Below are 21,956 nucleotides of genomic sequence, written 5' to 3'. Positions count from 1 at the left end.
GCATCCCTTTAGGGCACCAAGATACCCAGTGCTCCACATTTAAGAATTGCTAGCACAGAGGAGCACGGAGCACTTTATTGGTGTCACTACCACAATGGGACTGGAAATTCAGGTCACCACCCTACTATGTGTCCTTGGAAACTCACCTTTCCCCTTTGGGCTTTAGTCTCCCATTCAGTACAATGCAGCAGTGAAACCGTATTAGCCTTTCTGAACTTGCGTGGTCAAAGCAATGTGATGAACTCCACACACTCTAACACCTCTTAGACATCCCAATGTTCATTAGCATGTTAAAGGTTCTGATAAGTCCTGCAACAAAACACCTGTTTTAATATCACTTAACTCAGCATTGCTCAGGCACATTGGATTAGGGAGGCAATTTTTAACCCTCCATATTTATCTACAGAAGTGTGTTCTTCTGTAGAACCTTTGGGGCATGATGGACTAAATCGAAATAAAGCCTGTTAACAGAGCCTCAGCTTGATGGGGATTCAAGAGCAAGCACACTGCCTAGAGAAGGCTGGTCATGAAAATTTGGAAGGAGAGACACAAAAGGGAAGGCTGACCAAAAACTTGGCTGACTTTCCCTTGGCTTCCCAGATCTCCTTAGCCAGCCCAGCTCCTGGACATTGTGGAAACCCTATGGAGCTGCATGTGGCAACCCGTTTGGAAGAAAACTTAGCAATGTACCTCAAATTGTCAGTGCACATGCTCTTGAGCTCAGTGATAATGTATCTAGATGCATCCGCACCTGAGCACAGAGGGGTCTGTGCAGGCTAATTACAGCCTCATGGCTTGAGGTGGCAAAAGACTGAAAATAATGGAATGTCCCATTATACAGGAGTGATTACAGAAACGGCGGTCCATGCAGGCAGTGGAATTCCACACACCCATTAAGAAAAAGAGTGTGTGTGTGTGTGTGTTTGTGTGTGTGTGTGTATACATGCTCACATGCACCTCACATATACTCAGTCACAATGTACGGCCCATCTCAAGAAGGAGAACATGACACTGGGAACCGTGGTTACCCCCAAATAGAAGAACTGAAAGACCTGGAGACAGAAGGGGAAGAACTTGATTTTTCACTGACTACTCCTCTGTACCTTTCTAGTTTTGTACCTTGCAAGCATTGCTTACTTAATGAATTAAAATAATAATTTCAAAAAGAATGAGACATGGTTTAATTTATCTATAAAATGGAATACTGTACTAAATGCAGTTGTTTAAAAAGAAGGGAAAAAAAGAAAGAATGGGGAAGCTGTTTGTGTACTGAAATGAAAATATCTACACGTTTCAGTGAAAAAAAAGCGAAATGTAGAAATATATATAGATTATATCATTCCTGAGTTTAAAGGGGTTTAAAATAAGATTATAGATATATTTTCTTGGATATATGTATATATGTAAAAAAATTCTGGAAGGATATTAAAAAGCTAATATAATCATATGAAAATAATCATAGTTATGGGGGGCTGGCATGGAAGCAGGAAACGTTTCACTCTATTCCTTCAAATATATTCAGATATATTACACCTTTATATATTTTATTATATGTATTTGAACAATGAGTATATTGCCCCTTCAAAGTTACATAAATATGAATGCAGGAAATCTATATGGACAGATGCATAACAATTTTCCATATATAGGTAAACAGAAAGAGCAAGTTTGCAGAATAGTATGTATAGTATCACTTGTCTACCAAAAAATGTATGTGTGTATGTGTGTATGTGTTTATACACATTTATATACATACATATATATACATTTATATACACACACACACAATTGAAAGCACACACTCTTCCTGGAAGAATTCAGAAAAGAACTGCTAACAATGACTTCCCCTTTTGTGGGTACCTGGAGACAGACAGGGATTATTCACCCTGAAAAACTAGTTCAATGTTTACCACGTGTGTAAAATTTTTTTAATGTTTTAAAAACATCTGTGAAATAATGATCACCATAACAAAGTTTTTTGAGCAAAAATGTACAAATAAATGTTTCTCCTTTGGGAATGAGAGGTATAAATTTCAGTCCATCCATACTCTAGAATCCTCTTCAGATATTAAAATATTTGAAAAAGTAAATGTCAGCCAGGTGTGGTGGCTCACACCTGTAATCCCAGCACTTTGGGAGGCTGAGGTGGGAGGATCACTTAAGCCCAGGAGTTCAAGACCAGACTGGCCAACATAGCAAGGCCTCATCTCTACAAAAAAATAGAAAAAAATAGCCTGTAGCCCTAGCTACTCAGGAGGTGGGAAGATCCCATGTGCCCAGGAGTTTGAGGCTGTAGTGAGCCATGATTGCACCACTGCACTCCAGCATGGGTGACAGAGCAAGATCCTGGCTCAAAAAAAACAAAAAACAAACAAAAAACAAAAAAAAAAACAAAAAAAAAACCCTAAATGTATATTTATTTATGCTGACCTGAAAAGAAACAATGTATTATTAAACAATGTGTTATTGGGAAACAACATATTTTTATGAAACAAAGTATTATTAAGTAAAATTTCAGAACCAAAAATATGATATTACCCAATTTTTGCAGTAAAGCCTCTATGTACTTGTGTGTACACATGCATATATATTGTATTATATAAACAATATGTAAAAGATTCAAATCCTGACTCTCTTGCTTATTAGCTGTGTGATCTTGAGCTAGTTACTAAAAATTTGGGGGCCTCGGTTTCCTCACTTGTAAAATGGATGCAATTATTCTACCAGCCTTGAATTAACTTATGTGATTCTTCTAACAACTTAGAGCAACAGTCCTTAACCTTTTGGCACCCGAGACCAAGTTTATGGAAGAATTTTCCATGGATGGTGAGAGTGGGGATGGTTTCAGAATGATTCAAATGTGTTTCATTTATTGTGCACTTTATTTCCACTATATTATATTGTAATACATAATGCAATAATTATCCAACTCATCATAATGTAGAATCAATGGAAGCCCTGAGCCTGTTTTCCTGCAATTAGACAGGAATTGGGGGTGATGGGAGATAGTGGCAGATCATCAGGCATTAGATTTTCATAAGGAGCATGCAACCTAGAATTCTCACATGGGCAGTTCACAATAGGATTTGCTCTCTTATAAGAATCTAATACCACCATTGATCTGATAGGAGGCAGAGCTCAGGCAGTAATGAGAGTAATGGGGGATGGCTGCATATATAGCTGAATCTCCACTGGCTTGCCCCACAGCTTACCTCCTGCTGTGCAGCCCAGTTCTTAACAGGCCATGGACCAGTACTGGTCCACTTTCACACTGCTGTAAAAGAATACTTGAGACTGGGTAATTTATAAAGAAGTTTAACTGACTCACAGTTCCACATGGCTGAGGAGGCCTCAGGAGACTTACTATCATTGCAGAAGGGGAAGCAGTCACCTTCAAAGTGAAGGGGGAAGACCCCTTTATAAAATCGTTAGAACTTGTGAGAACTCACTCACTATCACAAGAACAGCATAGGGGAAATCACCCCTACGATCCAATCACCTCCCTCCCTTCATACACGGGGATTTTCCATTCAAGATGAGATTTGGGTGGAGACACAGAGCCAAACCGTATCAATCAGGAAATTGCTAACGTGTTTGATGTGCATTACAGAGACAGGGAGCCGGTGGTGTTCACTGGCACACTCTACACTGATTACCCTAGAATATGGGATTTGAGTGGGCCAGGAAGAACCAACACCTTCTATTTTGTATACTGCTATATTGTTTGTTTGGTTTTGGTTTGTTTTTACAACAAGCATGCATTATTTTACAATTAAGCTAGAAGAAATAATACAAGAAAACAAATTAGTTGCAAGGAGGCAGACACTCTCCGACCCACAGCTGGGGAGAGCAGGGGCTGCATGCAGTGTGACCATAACTCACATTTTGCACCCATAAAGCAGGGAGACAGGACCCAAGCAGCACACTGCGCACCCTGCAGCTAAATCTGTCTACTTTCCTCCCTTCTGCAAGACACAGGTGACTCCAGAGTCAGAAATTACATCTGGGCTGTTCAGATTTGTGGCCACTCTCCCCAGTCATTCAGAACACGGGGAAATTCAGCCTCATGCCACCATTTTTCAAGCACCACTGGTAGAGGAGGAGACATCAGCCCTGCACCCACCTTGGTCTGAGCACCCATCTTCGTGGAAGATGTTGGGAGAAACAGCATTTCTTCAAGGGCATTTGCAAAGGGCTTCAGTTAACAGAGGGCCTACAAAACCATTACCCATGAAATCCCTTCAGCATCCCCTAATGAAGATCCCCTGTCGACAGACCAAGAAAAGAGCTCCAAGAAGGAAACGATGCACCCAAGGTAACACAGCTGGAAAGTAAAGAAACCCACATTTAAACACAGATCTGTCTGTCCCAGTGCACATGCAGTTGAGGCCACACAGGAGCAGAGGTTGGATCCACTGCATTTCAGAGAAACCGTTCATTTACTCAACAAAAATGGAACCAGGTGTTTCATACCTGCTGCATGCCAGGCCCTGACCTAGACTCTGATAGCACAGAGATTTGTTTGCCATTCAACACAGGTTTATTTAACACCTACTCTCCTCCAGGAACTGGGCGAGGCACTGGGGCTACAATGGAGGATAAACAGGCATGATCCCTGCTCTCAGAGTCCCTGCTCTCAGCGTCCCTGCTCTCAGAGTCCCTGCTCTCAGATTCTTTTGCAAATAAGGGGAAACAGTTACTTATCCTAAAATGAAGGTGATATAGTACCTTCTGAGGGGAGGTCCACAGAGCTGATAACATGAATTTGAATTACTCTGGGAAATCCAGGAAGGTTTCCCTAAAGAAGTGAAGCTTGTACTAAAATCTAAAGAAGAAGTAAAGAAGATGAGGAGGGAAAGAAAAGGCATCCAAGCAATTAAAACAGCATGTGCAAAGGCCCTGTGGTAGGATGCACCAAGGACCCAAAGGCGACCCTTTTGGCTGGACTAGAGAGATCAAGGGGTAGTGCCATGTAAAGTGACAGTGAAAATGGAGACAATGGCCAGGTGTGGTGGCTCACGCCTGTAATCCCAGCACTTTGGGAGGCCGAGGCGGGTGGATCACCTGAGGTCAGGAATTCGAGACCAGCCTGGCCAACATGGTGAAACCCCATTTCTACTAAAAATACAAAAAATTAGCCGGGCGTGGTGGTGTGCACCTGTAATCCTAGCTACTCAGGAGGCCAAGGCAGGAGAATTGCTTGAACCCAGAAGGTGGAGGTTGCAGTGAGCCAAGCTCATGCCATTGCACTCCAGCCTGGGCAACAAGAACAAAACTCCATCTAAGAAAAAAGAAAAAAGAAAAAGGAGACAATGAAAACCCATCCAGGTAAGGATCTGGTCTTCACCCTAAGGCAATGAGAAATTCTCAAAGAATTCTAAGAAAGACTGAAATGATTAGCTTCACCCTCTGGCAATCAAATAAGAGTAAGAGAGGTATAAAGAAGTAATCAAAACCAAAAAGATACACCTGAGACAGAATAAATTCAGGTAGCTGCGCAGTCACCTAAGGCAACTAGAGGGAGAGGAGCTTCTTAGAGGAGATACTCTAAATAAAATATTTTTTAAGCCCATCACAAAATCCTGAATCTGAAAGGTTCAAACTGGCTCCTTCCAACACAGGTGCAGGCCCATTTCAGAGATGAGGTCCAGGGACCCCAGTCTCATGATGGCGGACCAGAGACCAGAAGCCACAGGGCTCTCTCTGACTCCTTGCAGAGTGCTTACAGGTTTGCCTGGCTGGATTAAATTACTAATTTGTCCCTAAGCCTCAGCAACAAGCCAGAGGCTAAACAGGCCTGATGCAGGCAGAACCCTGGGCTCATCCCAGAGTCCCCAGAGTCTCTAACACACCAGGGTGGGAGGTGAGACAGGTCTGGGGAGCTGGAAGCCTGTGCTTCTCCCCGAGAGAATCTCCTACTTCCAGCTGGAGAGCCCCCCACAAAGCCATCTAAGCAGCCCCGGGGGGAGGTATTCAGGTAAGAGGACTCCAGGGAGCCCTCAGAGTAATTTTCAAGGAGGGCTGAGGCCAGTGAGAAAAGGGATTATTAGCTCTGCTCTCTGGAGGGAAGTTGATGGAGACAAGTCAGCGAGTGGGTTACTCAGAGGAAGGGGCATTTATAGTCCCTTTCCTTCTAAGCAGAGGACATTCATGATGCCTGGGGATTCAGAGACCTGCTGAGGAAACAACCACAGCGGTGATAATAGCTCAATAAAAATAAATCGATATGAAGAACTCTTACAACTCAACAACTAAAAGACAAACAATCCCACTTTTTTAATGGACAGAGGACCTGAAGAGACATTTCTCCAAAGAAGATATGCAAACGGCCAACAAACACATGAAAAAATGCTCAATGTCATTCATCAGAAAAATGGAAATCAAAACCACAGTAAAATCTCACTTCACATCCCTATGAATGGCTATAATTAAAAAAAAAAAAAAAAGATAACAGCAAGTATTCTCAAGGATGTGGAAAAATTTGAACCTTTATACATTGCTGGTAGAAATGTAAAACGATGCAGCCACTTTAAAAGATGGTTGACAGTTTCTCAATGACTTAAACCTACCAGCAATTCACCGTGTGTGGGTGTGTGTGTAGGTACATACCCAGAAGAACTAAAAACGAGTGTTCAAACAGATACTAGTACACCAATGTTCATGGCAGCATTATTCACAGTGCCCAAAAGCTGGAAACAACTCCAGTATCCATCAACAGTTGAGTGGATAATCAAAATGTGATATATACATTCAATGAAATATTATTTAGCCATAAAAATGAATGAAATACTGATACATGCGACAACATGGATGAACCTTGAAAACATGCTGAGTGAAAGAAGCTAAGCACCTATTGTACGATTCCATTTATATGAAATACCCAGAATAGTCAAATTGATAGAGACAGAAAGCTGATTAGTGGTTGCCTAGGTTTCTGGGGAAGGAGGCAAGGGGCAGTGACTGCTAACAGTTGTGGGATTTCCTTTCAGGGTAATGAAAATGTTCTGGAACCAGATAGTGATGACGCTTATACAACCTTGTGAATGGACTAAAGGCCACTGAATTGTCCACTTTAGAAAGGTTAAAATGGCAAATTTTAGGTTATGTGTCTTTTACCGCAACGCTTAAAATCTAGGAACATAAATAAATAGATGGATTGGGAAACCTCCCAGTAGCACCTCAGCACACCCAGGATAAAATCCAAAAGACAAGCTCTTACCTACAAGGCCCCACATGAGTTTTCCTCCCCTCTCTCATTCAGCAACTTGCTGATCTTTGAACACATCAAGCAGGATCCCACTTCAGGGCCTTTGCTCCCTCTGTTTCCCTCTACCTGGCAGGCCAGGTCTCCACTCGGTTCACTCCATCTACCTCAAATAGGCCATGGCAGATAGACTCAAAGGGGCTCCCAATGTCCCCCACCTCTCAGTATTTACCCATTTGTATAACCTCCACCCTTACATATGGGCAGGACCAGGAACTTGCTTCTAATCAATAGAATACAGTAAAGAGGACCCAGCACGGTGACTCATGCCTGTAATCCCAGCACTTTGGGAGGCTGAGGCAGGCAGATCACTTGAGGTCAGGAGTTTGAGACCAGCCTGGCCAGCATTGTGAACCCTGCCTCTACAAAAATACAAAAAACATTAGCCCGGTGTGGTGATATGTGCCTGCAATCCCAGTTACTCAGGAGGCTGAGGCAGGAGAATCTCTCGAACCCGGGAGGTGGAGGTTGCAGCGAGCCATGATTGTACCAGTGCACTCCAGCCTGGGTGGCACAGCGAGACTCCAGCTCAAAAAAAAAAAAAAAAAGAGAAAAGAATACAATAAAGGGGACAGGAGGCCACTCTCATGCTCTCATGACTACATCATATAAGACTGTAATTAATGCCCATCTTGCTAGGAGACTCTCCTTGCTGACTTTAATGCAGCAAGCAGCCACACTGGGGTGGGCCATGTGGCCAGTAGCCGCTGGCCAACAACCAACTAGGCAGTGAGGGCTGCTTCCATCTTACAGCCAGCAAGAAACTGAGGCCCTCAGTCTTACAGCCCACGAGGAACTGAATTCTGCCAACAACCCCATGAGTTTGGAAGTGGATCCTTCCCCAGTTGAGTTTTGAGTGAGACTGCGGCCCCAGCCAACACTTTGACTATAGGTTTCAGATGAGATTCTGAAGCAGAGGACACAGCCTAGGTTCTTGGCCCCAAGACACTGTAAGATAATAAATACATGCTGCTTTAAGTTTGTGGCCATTTGTTATGTGGTGTTGGTGCATGGATCCCTGTTCAAATGTCACCTCCTTAGAGAAGCCTTTTGTGAGTTCCCTTTCTAAAACAGAATGTGTCTGACACAGAAAGATAAATACTGCATGATCTCACCTATATTTGGAATCTAAAAGAGTCAAAGCATAGAGACATAGACTAAAATACGGTTGCCAGGGGTTGGAGGGACAGGGAAATGAGATGTTGGTCAAAGGGTACAAAGTTTCAATTAAGCAAGATGGATGAATTCTGGAGATCTAATGTATGGCAAAATGACTACAGTTAATGAGAGTATATATTTGAAATTTGCTAAGAGGGTAGGTTTCACCACAAAAAAAAAAAAAAAAAAAAAGACAATTATGTGAGGCGATGAACGTGTCAAATAGCTTGACTATAAGGATCATTTTACACCATATATGTATATTACAGCATCAAGTTGCACCCCTTAAACATTACCCAATTAGGCTGGGCGCGGTGGCTCAAGCCTGTAATCCCAGCACTTTGGGAGGCCGAGATGGGCGGTTCACGAGGTCAGGAGATCGAGAGACGATCCCGGCTAACACGGTGAAACCCCGTCTCTACTAAAAAATACAAAAAAATAGCCGGGCGAGGTGGCGGGCGCCTGTAGTCCCAGCTACTCGGGAGGCTGAGGCAGGAGAATGGCATAAACCCGGGAGGCGGAGCTTGCAGTGAGCTGAGATCCGGCCACTGCACTCCAGCCTGGGTGACAGAGCAAGACTCCGTCTCAAAAAAAAAAAAAAACATTACCCAATTATATTTGGGTATTGGTCAATCTATTTGTCAATTATGTCCAAATAAAATAGAATCTGTTCCACCATTACTTTCTACAGTTACCCTGACTTCTTCTCCATATCCCTTACTGTGACCTGACTCATTATATATTTATTTACAAATATATAATCTTGAGAGCAAGGACCTAGTCTGTCTGGTCATCTCTGCATCTCCAGTGCCTCTCATGGAACTTGGCACATAGCAGACATTCAATAAATAAGGAATGACTGAACAACCAGCCATCTTTATATAGGCTTCACTATGGGCACTTGCCTTAGTTGTCCTCACCACGACCCAACAAACTGGTATTTTTATTCCCATTTTATGAATGTAAAAAGTGAGGCTCAATGGTAAAGAATGACACACCCAAGCTCATATAGCTGGTAAATGGCAGAACCAACAATTAAATCCAGGTAGCCTCACCCAAAGGTCCATGTTCTTAACTGCCATGCAGGCAACCTCAGATGGTCAGCAGCACGTCTGTTCCCATTTTCTTCCTTCTATGAAGGGGGTACTTTTATCCATCCTGGGTCAGTGGCAGGAGGGACTCTCCCCATCCCTTTCTCCCGGCCCTGCTGTCTGTGGACAGGAGAAGGTAAAGATCTTCAGAAGCCTTAAGCTTAGAAAAGATGAGGGAGCCCCCTCTGCAATCCCCTATGTAAACTGAAATTAAAACAATGCAAAACCATAAAACACGAAATATGTGTGCATGCTGATATTAAAGGAACTCTTTTCTAGATTTCCTGATATTGGTTGTTGAAATGCAACCGTTTTCATCCCTTTCATGAGCTGACTTTCCTGGGGCTCTAAGCCCATCCTTAGCTGGCCTCCTGGAGGAGCTAGGTCTACATATGGAATTTTGAGTAAAGAAGGGAATGAGGGAAAGACAGAATATCCCCGGCAAAGAGAACAGCATGGATGTGCATAGGCCCTGGGGTAGAAATAATTATGGCAGAGACAAGGGACTGGAAGAAGAGTCTTAGACATCTGCAAAGTGTAGACACACTATAGGCTAGAAACTGCGCTTTTACTTAGCCGTTCCACCTAATCTTCACCAGACCCCCATAAGGTAACTACAACTATCAACGCACTTCTACAGATAAGCAAACTAACATAGAGAAAGGCAACACGCCTTGCTCTTTTGGTCATCTTAGGCTACATTACGCAGTGCTAACAGATACCTTCAAAGGTCTCCGTGGCTTAGATAGCAACCATTCATTCCTCTGGAATGTGACAAAACCTTGTAGCTCTGTTTCTGCTCTGCCCTCTCCTCCCTTCATTCCAGGATGAAGGTTAAAGAAGCAACCCCCTTATGGAAATCTGATAGTCTTGAGGCCAAGGTGAAAAGGGAAGGTGAGGCACAACACTTGGGAAATAGTAAAAATTACCCATAGCATCACAAAAAGGGAAGGGAAAAGGTGACCACACAAGGGTTCTTACAGTGTCTGCCAAAAAGTGGCACATATATCGTCTCCACTGACTTTCATCCCATTGGCTGAAAGTCACCTGGCCAACATGAAACCAGTTGGGTAGGGATATGAAATCTCCTGTAGAGATGACCATATCGGGAAGGGTCCCCATAAGGTCATATATTTCATAAATAGCCAGACAAGAATTCAAACCAAGGTGGATTTTTTCCACACATACATACATCCCCTGCTCCATTCCATCCCCTGGGCTATGCACCTTAGAGAACTCTGTGTCCTCAATAACAGTAAAACTCTGTCCTTCCAAATCATGCCCTGGAAAGAGGAAGCTCCAGCAAAGGAGAGGCAGCTGGGCTAAAAAGATATGCTGCCTTCCCAAAATGCACCATGCCCTTGGAATCTTATGTATCCTTCAAAACGCAGCTCAAAAGGATGCTGCATTTCCAGGCTCCCCCAACTGAGCAGAAATCTCCCTCCCACATGCCCACCGATGAGCACTGTACGTTCCTCTCTCAAAGCTCCTGTTCCCCTCCACTGCACGATAATCGGTATACAGGTCTGTTTCTCTTATCAGACTGTGAATAACATGAGGACATAAGAATGGCATCTTGGCCAGGCGTGGTGGCTCACACCTGTAAACTCAGCACTTTGGGAGGCTGAGGTGAGCAAACTACCTGATGTCAGGAGTTCAAGACCAGCTGGCCAACATAATGAAACCTCATCTCTACTAAAAATATAAAAATTAGCCAGGTATAGTGGTGGGCACCAGTAATCCCAGCTACTCGGGAGGCTAAGGCAGGAGAATAGTTTGAACTCGGGAGGCAGAGATTGCAGTGAGCCGAGATCATGCCACTCCACTCCAGCCAGCCTGGGAAACAGAGGGAGAATCTGGAATCTGTCTCAAAAAAAGAAAAAAAGAAAAGAAAAGAATGGAATCTCATTCTGCTCTGAACACAGTGCCTAGATGAAGACACACAGTAAAAGTCTGATGAATGAATAGATTGGCCAGTGGATATATATGGGTGGATGGAGGTGGAGAGGGTGGGAAGTCAAGTTTTGGAATTGAATTAGATCCCAGCTTTGCCACTTGCTAGCTGTGTGACTCTGGTTTATTTACCTAACCTCTCTGAACCTTTACAAAATAAAAACATAAGTGTGTCTCTCACTGGATTGTTAGATTGTCAGGAAATAGAAGGGTGCATGGTATGATCTGACTTCAAAGAGACTTGAATTTGAAGCTGAACTCTGACACTACAAGGTGTGTGACTCTAAGAAGTTACTTGTGCAGCATATCATCTACTTACCCCTCCTGATCCACTCTCCATCCTCCTCCAACCTACCCACTCCCTAAGAAGTTGGTCTCTATTGACGGCATAAATAGGCTGTGTCCCTTCCTCCAGCCTCTTGTTAAGATCGGCCAATGGAGAGCAACCACAGAAGATGAAAGGGAGGAAGGAAACTGAGGTCAACTTATTTATTCCTCTATCTCCCTCCTTGCCAAGTCACCAGGGACTAGCTGTGTCCTTCAACCAAAGGTCCCAGTTTCTACTGGGCAGCCCTCTCCTTCTGTGTCTCCCAGCTCCTCATCTATTCAGAACCAGGGGTGGTAATCAAGTCCCACCATTGCTATCCCCAGAGAACTGCACTATTCCTGGTGGCTTCCCACATCCTGTCTTTGGAGGGCAGAAAACTCAACTGGTCACCAAGATTCTAGTGCCCTGGTGAACACACCCTGAATAGTCCCCTCCCCTTGAGTGTGGCCTGAACTTGCAAATATGATGGCATTTCATACTGTCTTAGGTTGACTTCAAGTTAATCAAAAGGAAGATTATCCTGGGTGGGCCTGGTCTAATCAGGTGACCCTGAGAAGTCAGAGAGATTTCAAGTGAGAGACAAACATTTGCTGGCCTTGAAGGAGCAGACATCCATGCTGTGATTTGCCTGTGGACTGAGGGTGGTCTCTAGGAGGTAAAAGCAATCCCTGGACAACAACCAGCAAGGAAACGGGGTCTTCAGTCCTGCAACCGCAAGAAACTGAGTTCTGCCAACAACCTGAGAGAGTTTGAAAGAGAACCTTGAGCCTCAGATGGCAGCCCAGCCCCAGAAACACCTGGATTTCAATCTTGTGAGACTCTGAGCAGAAAACCACGCTGTGCCTGAACTACTGACCCACAGGACTATGACCTAATAGAAGGTGTTGTTTAAAGCCACTAAGTTGGTGGTTATTTTTTTATGGAGCAATAGAAAACTAATACACTGTCAGCACCTCTTTGAATGCTACCTTTATTAAACTCTTCTTGAACCAGACTGATTTCTGTCTGGTTCTATCTATTTGCTGATTTCTCTCTGTGCCATCTATTTGCTGCTGGGCTCTGATGAGTGCATCATTTAACCTCTGTGCACCTCGGTTTCCTCAGCTGTAATAGGAGATGATGGTAACAAAGCCATTGTGAGGATGCAATGACATGGTGCATTTAAAGTGCCTTGCACTTGCTAAGAGTCCACCACGTGGAGAAAGAGAGGGATGGACTGAAGCAACTTACTCTGACCAGACCCTCTTTCCGCAATACCCAGAAGAATCCTCCGGGTCTTTTGGCCTTGTCATTGCGGCTGGAAAGTCAAAGCCCCGAATGTGGGTGGTCCCACCCCTTCCTAACTCCCAGATGCCCAGTGCCTTTGGGATGAATACACCACCCTTCATGCTCTAATTGTTTTGACTGAAGATTAGTGGGATCTTAGTGCTCCTGGGGTGTAAAGAGCCATTGTGAATGGTTATGCATGCTGAATTTAACCCAATTTCCAACACAAGGGCTCGTTCGTTCTGCAGAGAAGCCCATTTAAATGGCCTCAGCACTGCTCCCTTCAATCCCCTGGTGGCTGAAAGGAGGAGAAGCAGAGAAATAGGAAACTCCTCTTCTTAACCAAATGTCTCAGGAGGGCTTGTACCTGGGGACCAAGTTTGTTAAGAGGCAGATCTCAGAGCAGTGGAGAAACAGCTCAGAGGAGAAGCAGCTGGACTGCTGGCACTCAACATCCACAGCTGTCAACCAAAGGTGGCTCTGCAGGTTTTCCTACTATGACCAGCTGCTTTAAATCTCTCTCCTACCCTGTTATCAATGTCCCTATTGGTGGGCAGAGGACCACGTCCCCTGTTCAAAGACGATTTTAAGAGACTCACTCATTTACTCAGACTCTATGTGGGGGATGTTGCAAATAACACAGATACTATTCTTGTCTTCAGGGAGAGAATAGCCCAATGCTATAAAATGGTCAGAAGGGCATGAAAAAAATTACTAGATTCGTGACACTAGTGTATAATTATTAAGGGAAAAAGTTGGTACGCTCTCTGGGCAGTAGACCTTGTAAAAACAGGTATTATACCAAAAAATAGAGAAAGAGGGACCTGTGTTTGTTTAATTTTGATAAACAGGTTCAATGAAATGTCATGGGTGTCTTTGTTGCAGGACCTTTTAGTGCCTTTAATGTGATAATGTGCCTTGTGAATCTCTAATCCGGCTGGTTGTCAGGATTCTGTCTGAAGTTGCTCAAAAGGACTAATATGCCACAGGAATCAGAATCCCCAGAAGTCAGGCTCAGGAAGCTACAGTGTTAAAAGACCTCCCGGCCGGGCGCGGTGGCTCATGCCTGTAATCCCAGCACTTTGGGAGGCTGAGGCTGGCGGATCACGAGGTCAGGAGATCGAGACCATCCTGGCTAACACGGTGAAACCCCATCTCTACTAAAAATACAAAAAATTAGCCGGGAGAGGTGGCGGGCGCCTGTAGTCCCAGCTACTCTGGAGGCTGAGGCAGGAGAATGGTGTGAACCCAGGAGGCAGAGCTTGCAGTGAGCCAAGATCGTGCCACTGCACTCCAGCATGGACAACAGAGCAAGACTCCATCTCAAAAAAAATAAATAAATAAGACCCCTCAGGCTGATTTTTGATGGTCAGCTAACTTGACCTGGAGATTAGAATTTGGGACTATAGGAATTTCCCAAGGTTTCCTGACTCCTGAATATATCTGTTGGTATCTGCTGAAACTCTTCAGCATGCATATAAATAAGTATATTTATTTCCCTGTTGCAATCCACTCCTCACTGGAAAATCTGCTGGGGGAATCTCAGTTCAATCCAGATGTGTACATTAAGGGGAGCCTGGTGCATCTTTCCCCACCATTAGCCCAGTGTGAGAAGACAAATATCCCTGAGCGCTTCAAAGCAGATCATGCACCTTGGTCCACTGGGATTTCTCCATTGCAGAGCCTCTGTTGGAAGATCTGGTTTTGCCCTGGGTTTTCCGAAGGATGGAATGGCTACAGAGAACCCACTAATGAGATGTCTCCAGAAGCTGGAGCTGGGGCTGTCTGGGTGGGTCCCGGGAGTCCTGAAGCAATCCGAAAGCAATGAGTGGGTTCTAGAAGGAGATGGTCTTTAAAGGTAGGGGAGACTTGGTCAAGACTCAACTCTTGGTTCTGTCTGTTCTCTACAGGACTTCAAGAGGCTGACCACCAATCTGATGGTTGTCTTCTTCCCACGGTCCCCACTGGCTACCTCATTATCTTTCAACAGCCTCATGCTGATATCTATAGCAAAGCAGCACACCTCTTTTTAAGAGACAACATGGGGTGCTCAGCAATCACGGAATTTGCCAAAATAATTAAATACAATCCCCAATTCTTCTCTGGACAAGTTATCCAACCTATCTGAGCCTCGGTTTCCTCATCTGTAAACTAATAAAATAAAATCTACCTCCCAGCCTGGTAAACATTAAATACATGACATTGCAAAGCACCTAACACACAGTAGGCCTTCAATAAATGTGAGTTATTTTTTTTTCCTTGTTTCTTTCTTCCCCCAAAAGGTTTTGCATCTGCGAGTCAGCAGAAAGTGGATAGTTTTTCATTGGCCTGCAGTGTGACATTAGACATCTCTTGGTTTCTAAATTCATTGGTATGTTTTTGGTTGAAAGTAACAGACTCATTCAGATTAACCCAAGCATGGGAGTTGGGGGGAAGAAAAATTATTATAAAAATGCAGAGATAACTCAGAGAGCCAGGGAGCTAGAATGCAGTCAGGTTTCAGAAGGGGCCTGGAAACAGGAACTGAGATGCACCAGGAAATCTAAGATGTACTTTCTGTGTCCCTCATCCTTTCTCCTCTCTCAGCACCACTTTCATTCATAACTAGTTCCCTGTTTACAGTATAAACAATGGCCATCAAGTCCCCTAAATACTCAAGCTGACCAGTAGGATCCTTTCCCTTAAACCTAATTCCATATTCCTAAGGAAGATCTATATTGGCCCAACTTGGGTTGGGCCCTACTCCTAGTCCAATCAACAACATCCGGGGTAGAGCCCAGAGGCTTTCACTGGCTTGGCTTAAGATGGGCTCTACCCCTTGTCCAATCAACAGTGTCCACAGGTGGGGCCCTGAGGCTTTCATTGGCCCAGTTTGGGTTGGGCCCTTCTCCGAATCCAATCAACCACATCCAGAGGTGGAGCCATAAGGTTTTCACTGGTGTGGCTTAAGATTGGCTCTAGCCCTTGTCCAATCAACAGTGTCCACAAGTGGTGCCATGATGCTTTCATTGCCCCAGCTTGGGCTGGGCCTTACCCCGGTCCAATCAACAACATCCAAGAACGGAGCCGTTGGCTTGGCTTAAGATGGGCTCTACCGCTAGTTTAATCAACCGCAGCCAGGAATGGGGCCATGTTACACAAATATGCTGTTTTCTACTGTAGCTATGTGGTTGGAGAAAGTAAAGGACAGTCTTCAGAAACGGGGAGCTGGGTGTGCCAAATAATAAGTGACTTGCTGAAAGCAATGAGAAATAATACCTGCCCTCAAGGAACTCGTAGTTCCAAGAGAGTTTCAGACTCAGAGACAGATAAACACCATTCCTACTCAGAAAAGGCCGTTACATGGGTATGACCCAGAGACATCCACATAACCAGGGTTTGATGGAAGAAGTTGCCAGAAGCTGCACCAACTGCCACCCCAAAGCCATCCTAGGACCTGATGAGCTAATTAATCACAATTATTATTGATGGCAGTGCCAATCCACCTGCTCGTGTCACAAGACATTAGTTATTGCCAGGAATGATGAATCCCAGGATGTAGAACATGCTAAAAATATTAATCTACCAGTGAAAATGATTTTAATTGGATTTCGCCCTTGGGGTCGTGTCAGGGGCCCGCTTTCAATCAGACTTCTCCAGTCAGCAAAGCAGACCCCAGCCTTTCAAATTGAAACTGTGATTGGCTGGCAGAGGTTAATAGAAATGTTGGGAAATAAATAGGTTATTGATTGATCATAACAATCAGCTGGCTCCCAGCTTACCTCGCTGACCTCGCCCACCCAATTTTACGGCAAACTCGGTTAGCATCTAATTATAGATCACTTTTACAATACTGTGTATTAATGAGAAGATTATACAGTGGGGCATAGGGGAATTCTTACCAGAGAAGTTTCCCAGTGGCAGAAAAATATAGTGAGACCTCACGTCCAACATGGGGACCATCAGCGAGTGTGGGGGATTCTAGGAGGAATAAAGTGACTCTCCCCACATCCCTGCCTAAAACCTCATTCATTCAAGCAACACACATTTATTGAGTGTAAGATTTGCACAGGGGACCATGGTATATGGTGCTCTATCCGATGCAGTCCCTCTGCTTAGGACCTCACTCTGGAATGCAGTGGTTCTGAAATATCTGTGAGTCCAAGAATCACTTGCCAGAGGAAACACAGATTCAGCCAGACATCATGGTCATGCCTGTAATCCCAGCACTTTGCGAGGCCAAGGCAGGAGGATGGCTTGAGAACAGGAGCTTAAGACCAGCCTGGGCAACATAGCAAGATCCCATCTCTACAAAAAAATAAAAAGAGCCAGAAATGCTGGCCTGTGCTTATAGTACCTGCTATTCAGAGGCTGAGGCAGGAAGATCCCTTGTGCCCAGGAGTTCAAGGTTACAGTGAGCTATGATTGTGCCACTGCACTCCAGTCTGGATGACAGAGTGAGATCCTGTCTCAAAAACAAACAAAGACACAGATTCCTGGGCCCACACTGAGATTCTGATTCAGAGGAGTCTGTAGTTTTAACCTGTTCCACCTTGAAAACCGTGATGTGGTTGGAGGGGCCTCATTTCGAGACACATTGGCCTGATCGGGAAGAAAGATCCACACAAAGAAAATTACAAATCAGTGTCTTGGGTGTTTGGATTGAAGCTTATCCAGAGTCCAGCCAGACACAAGGAAAGTGAGGTCTGCTGAACCTGGAAGTCTTCATAAAGCAGGTGAGGTTCAAGCTGAGCAGGAATATCCAAGGTGAACTGGAAGAACAGTTTGCCCTCATAAAAGGATACTTTTAATGAGCACTAATGGTGTGCACAGCAGTGTTCTCTGCCCCACCAGGGAGAGAAGGGGTGTCTGTCTACTCTCTTTCAAGGTACTAGCAACCTGGCTGCTTTCTCAATTCCAAGTGGCACTTCACCATGCACAAACCCTTTACTCGTTATTTTTTTTTAAAGAGACAGGGTCTCACTCACTCACCCGGGTTGGAATCAGTAGCATGATCATAGCTCACTGCAGCCTCGAACTCCTGGGCTCAAGCGATCTTCCTGCCTCAGCCTCCTGAGTAACTGGGATCACAGGTGTGCATCACTATGCCTAGCTAATTTTTTTATTTTGTAGAGACAGGGTCTCACTGTGTTGCCCAGGCCGGTCTTGAACTCCTGTCCTCAAGCGATCCTCCCACCTCAACCTCCCAAAGTGCTGAGATGACAGGTGAGAGCCATCATTTGTTGAACCAATATGGAGAGGTGGTGAAGGTGGCAGAGATGGGAAAACTGGGTAAAATGACTTGCCGTAGGTCATTCAGCCCTGGTACATCTAGGGAAGAACACAAGTCCAATGTCAACACACTACGGTGTTGCTGCCACCTTATTTGTGGGGACAGCCCTTCTGAAAAGGATGGAGTTGTGGGGGAGCTAGGGCACAGTTAGGATTGGAGGGTCTGAACCAATGGTTCAATCCCAGTTTTTAACACAGTGCTGGGAAGGCCTCACTCAGGCAGTCAGGCTGGGCTTCTGAAAGACTTTCAGGATGCTGAAGTGAGTCTGTGAAGGTAGATCCTCACTTCAGAATTAAGGAAGGACTGCCTTTTAAAGAATAACAGACAGAAGTGTCCGGAAGTCATGGGCACAGGGTAGCAGGGCCACAGTGGAGACAGAGGAGCCTCAGCCCCACACCACCTGTGTGGATGGTGTCTTTGATAAATGCATTTCTCACCTGGACTCCTCCACAGCCTCTGCCCCAGGCTTCCTGCTCCCCCGTCCCTCTCCAATCTATTCTGCACCCAGCAGCTGGAAGCCAGTGTTTACAGCATAAATCAGAGGTGTCACTCTGCAGTACAAAACCCTCCGATGGCTTCCAAATATGCTTAGAGTCAAAACAGATTCCTTATTGCGGCTCGGGATTATCCAACCCCGGCTTGCCCCTTCAACATTACATCCCACCAGCCTCTTGTGCTCTGGCCTCACCTCTGTCCCTTCAGCATGGCAAGCTCATCCCCACCTCAGTGCCTTTGCCCCTGCTGTTCCCCCTGCTGACACTTTCTCCTAATGTCACATGGCTGACTCCATCTTAACAGTTCAAATGCCACCTCCTCTGAGAGGCCCTCCTTGACCACCACCTGATCTTGCCCATCCTCCACTCCACCGGGGCCACCCTGTCCCACTGTCCCGCCGTACTTCTTTTCATAGCAATAAACAGTGGCAGAAAGGATTTAATGTTCTTGTTTCCATGTTGAATGTCTGTCTCCCCCACTGGACTGAGAATTCCATGAGAAGAGATATTTAGTTTCTTCTCACTATTCTAGGTGCCTAGCACAGTGCCTGGCACATGGACAGTGGCCTATGCATATCTGATCTACTACTGAATCCAAATCTAAAGTCTAGATGGGGGAAAATAATTAACAAACAGGACCACTTGCCCAGAGACCAAAGCAGTGAGCAAACTCACTCAGGCTTAGTCAAGGAGGGTGTTATGCATAGACAGGATGTAGTGACCACAAGGGTCTTCTCCTGGCCTCATGTGAGGAAAACAGGGAACAGTCCAGGGAAAGACAAATGAAAGGCTCAGAGACACAGCACTGGAGGTAGATGAAACTGAACCCCGATGATTTATCTTATTCTGTACATCATTCGTATATCAAGGTTCCCGTTCTCCCTATGAAACTGCGAGGCTAGTGAGAAAGTTGCCACAGCTGTCCAGAACAGAAGGCTGGTGGTTTGGACTAGGGCAACGTCAGGGGGATAGAATAAAGTGAGAAGAGATATTTAGGGCCAGACGTGGTGGCTCACGCCTGTAATCTCAGCACTTTAGGAGGCTGAGGCAGGCAGATCACTTGAGGTCAGGAGTTCGAGACAAGCCCGGCCAACATGGTGAAACCCTGTCTCTACTAAAAACACAAAAATTAGCCAGGCACGGTGGTGGGAGGCAGGAGAATCGGTTGAACCTGGGGGGCGGAGATTGCAGTGAGCCAAGATGGCGCCACCGCACTCCAGCGGTGAGTGAAACTCCCGTCTCAAAAGTAAAAAAAGAAAGAAAGAGAGATAGATTTAGGAGGTAAGATGACAGGACTTGGACGATGGCTGTGACACAGATTGAGGAAGGAAAGAAAGATGACGGTCAGGTTTCTTTTTCAAGCAACCAGAGAGAGTGGGGCTCTTTCCTGAGATGGAAAATGCTGGAAGGGACTAGGATTTGGGGAAAAAAGATCCTGAGTTCAGCTGAGACAGAAGCAAAGTTGTTTCTTCAAAGGAACTGTATCCTTGTTTATTGCTGCATAATGAACCTCTCCAAGACCTAGAGGCTTAAAACTGCCATCATTTTGCTCAGGAACCTGCAAATGGAGCATGGCTTGGTACGGACAGTTTGTCTCTGCTCCATGCCATGCAGTATCCACTGCAGTGACTCAACTAGAGCTGGATGATCCACCTTCAAAATGATTCCCCCATAGGATTGCCAGGAGCTCAGCCAAGGCCATGGGTGAGAGTCTTGGTTCCTCTCCATGTGAGCCTCTTCAAGCTGCTTGGGTTTCCTCACACCATGGCGGATGGGTTCCAGGAGTGAGTACTCTCCTCTCTCATTTTATGAGCTAGCTTTGGAAGTCACTTAGTCACTTTGGAAGTCACTTAGCATCGCTTCCACCAAAGTCACAAACCCACCCAGATTCAAGGGGAGAACAGTCAAAGTCACATTATAAGAGGCGTGTGTGGGATGGGAGATATTGTTAGCCATTTTTGTAACAATAATAATTTCTGTTTATGGCACTGGGAACATGGGGATCTTTCACCCTTGCGAAAGGGGTGATACAGAGGCTCAGACAACTGACGTGACTAGTCCAAGGTGACACAGTATGGGAGTCCAGACTTGACACTAGATCTGTACCACCTCCAGTTGGCTCAAACAAGAGCCAGCTTCATTTTTCTCTGTACTTCAGTGCCCGGCACAGGGTCTGGTCCTGGATCCAAGGGTACAGGTGCTGGGCGAGAGGCTGAAATCAAAGACCGTGAGAGTCCACGGAGCCTCCATCACTCCAGCCTGAGAACCTGGGAACGCGTCAAGGCGGTTGAGGCCTGACCCCAGTGCCAGAAGGTGATGTCTGGTATGAGCTCCCAGGTGGCCTGGCGTCCCTGAGATGGCTGGGAAAATGCCCCCTCAGCCCTGTGCCTCCAAGACGTTCTCTTTCCTGGGGCCTGGGCTGGAGGCTCTGGCACATTCCTTACATTCCAGAGCTTTCTTCTGAGAGGAAGCCTCCTTCACACAGGAGAGGCCTCTTGAGTAAAGATTCGGAAACCGCTAGTGTTTCAGGCAGAACAGCACCAGCTCCCCACAGGGGTCTCCGTCCCCCTGGCTACATGGCTCTGCCCCTGTTGTGGGTGCTTTGCAGGGGAGGATCTGTGTATAGGCCATGGGCCAGGCAAGAGATGACTGTAGGGACTGGGCCACTATGACTGTGGCTTCTTGGGTGCTCACCCCAGGCAGGCTCAGAGTATAAAGAGGCCAGAGCTGCTGGCCAGCTTGTTCCGTGACTTGGTCCGGTTGCTCCCCCGTCTAACCTTCAGGCCACTCTGCCTTCCCCCGACCCTGTTGGTGGTCATACCCGCCCAAGGCCAAGAGAAACCTTCAACACGTGAAATAGGAATTGAGAGCCCATTACATGTGGACACTTTGCATATGCTCTCTTGTCAAATCCTGGTAGCTTCATTGAAAGGGACACAGTTGGGCCAGGCGTGGTGGCTCACACCTGTAATCCCAGCACTTTGGGAGGACGAGGTGGGGGGATCACCTGAGATTGGGAGTTCAAGAGCAGCCTGACCAACATGGAGAAACCCTATCTCTACTAAAAATACAAAATTAGCTGGGCATGGTGGCACACGCCTGTAATCCCAGCTACTCAGGAGGCTGAGGC

At 45.5% G+C, this 21,956-nt stretch overlaps 1 long non-coding RNA gene across 4 annotated transcripts in view; it reads right to left on the bottom strand.

Moving 5' to 3' along the window:
• LOC105495725 (uncharacterized) overlaps positions 1–21,956 on the bottom strand; it is a 41,754-nt gene that overhangs the window by 5,229 nt on the left and 14,569 nt on the right. For all 4 annotated transcript variants that reach the window (XR_011614026.1, XR_011614027.1, XR_011614028.1 and 1 more), the window contains exon 3: positions 147–21,956. This exon is cut by the window's right edge and continues 12,674 nt beyond it. This is a non-coding gene — a long non-coding RNA (uncharacterized lncRNA). The remainder of the gene's footprint in view (positions 1–146) is intronic.

This window comes from Macaca nemestrina, chromosome 15 (assembly GCF_043159975.1).
Source record: "Macaca nemestrina isolate mMacNem1 chromosome 15, mMacNem.hap1, whole genome shotgun sequence".
NCBI lineage: Eukaryota > Metazoa > Chordata > Mammalia > Primates > Cercopithecidae > Macaca > Macaca nemestrina.
This window is presented reverse-complemented; position numbering and strand designations above follow the sequence as displayed.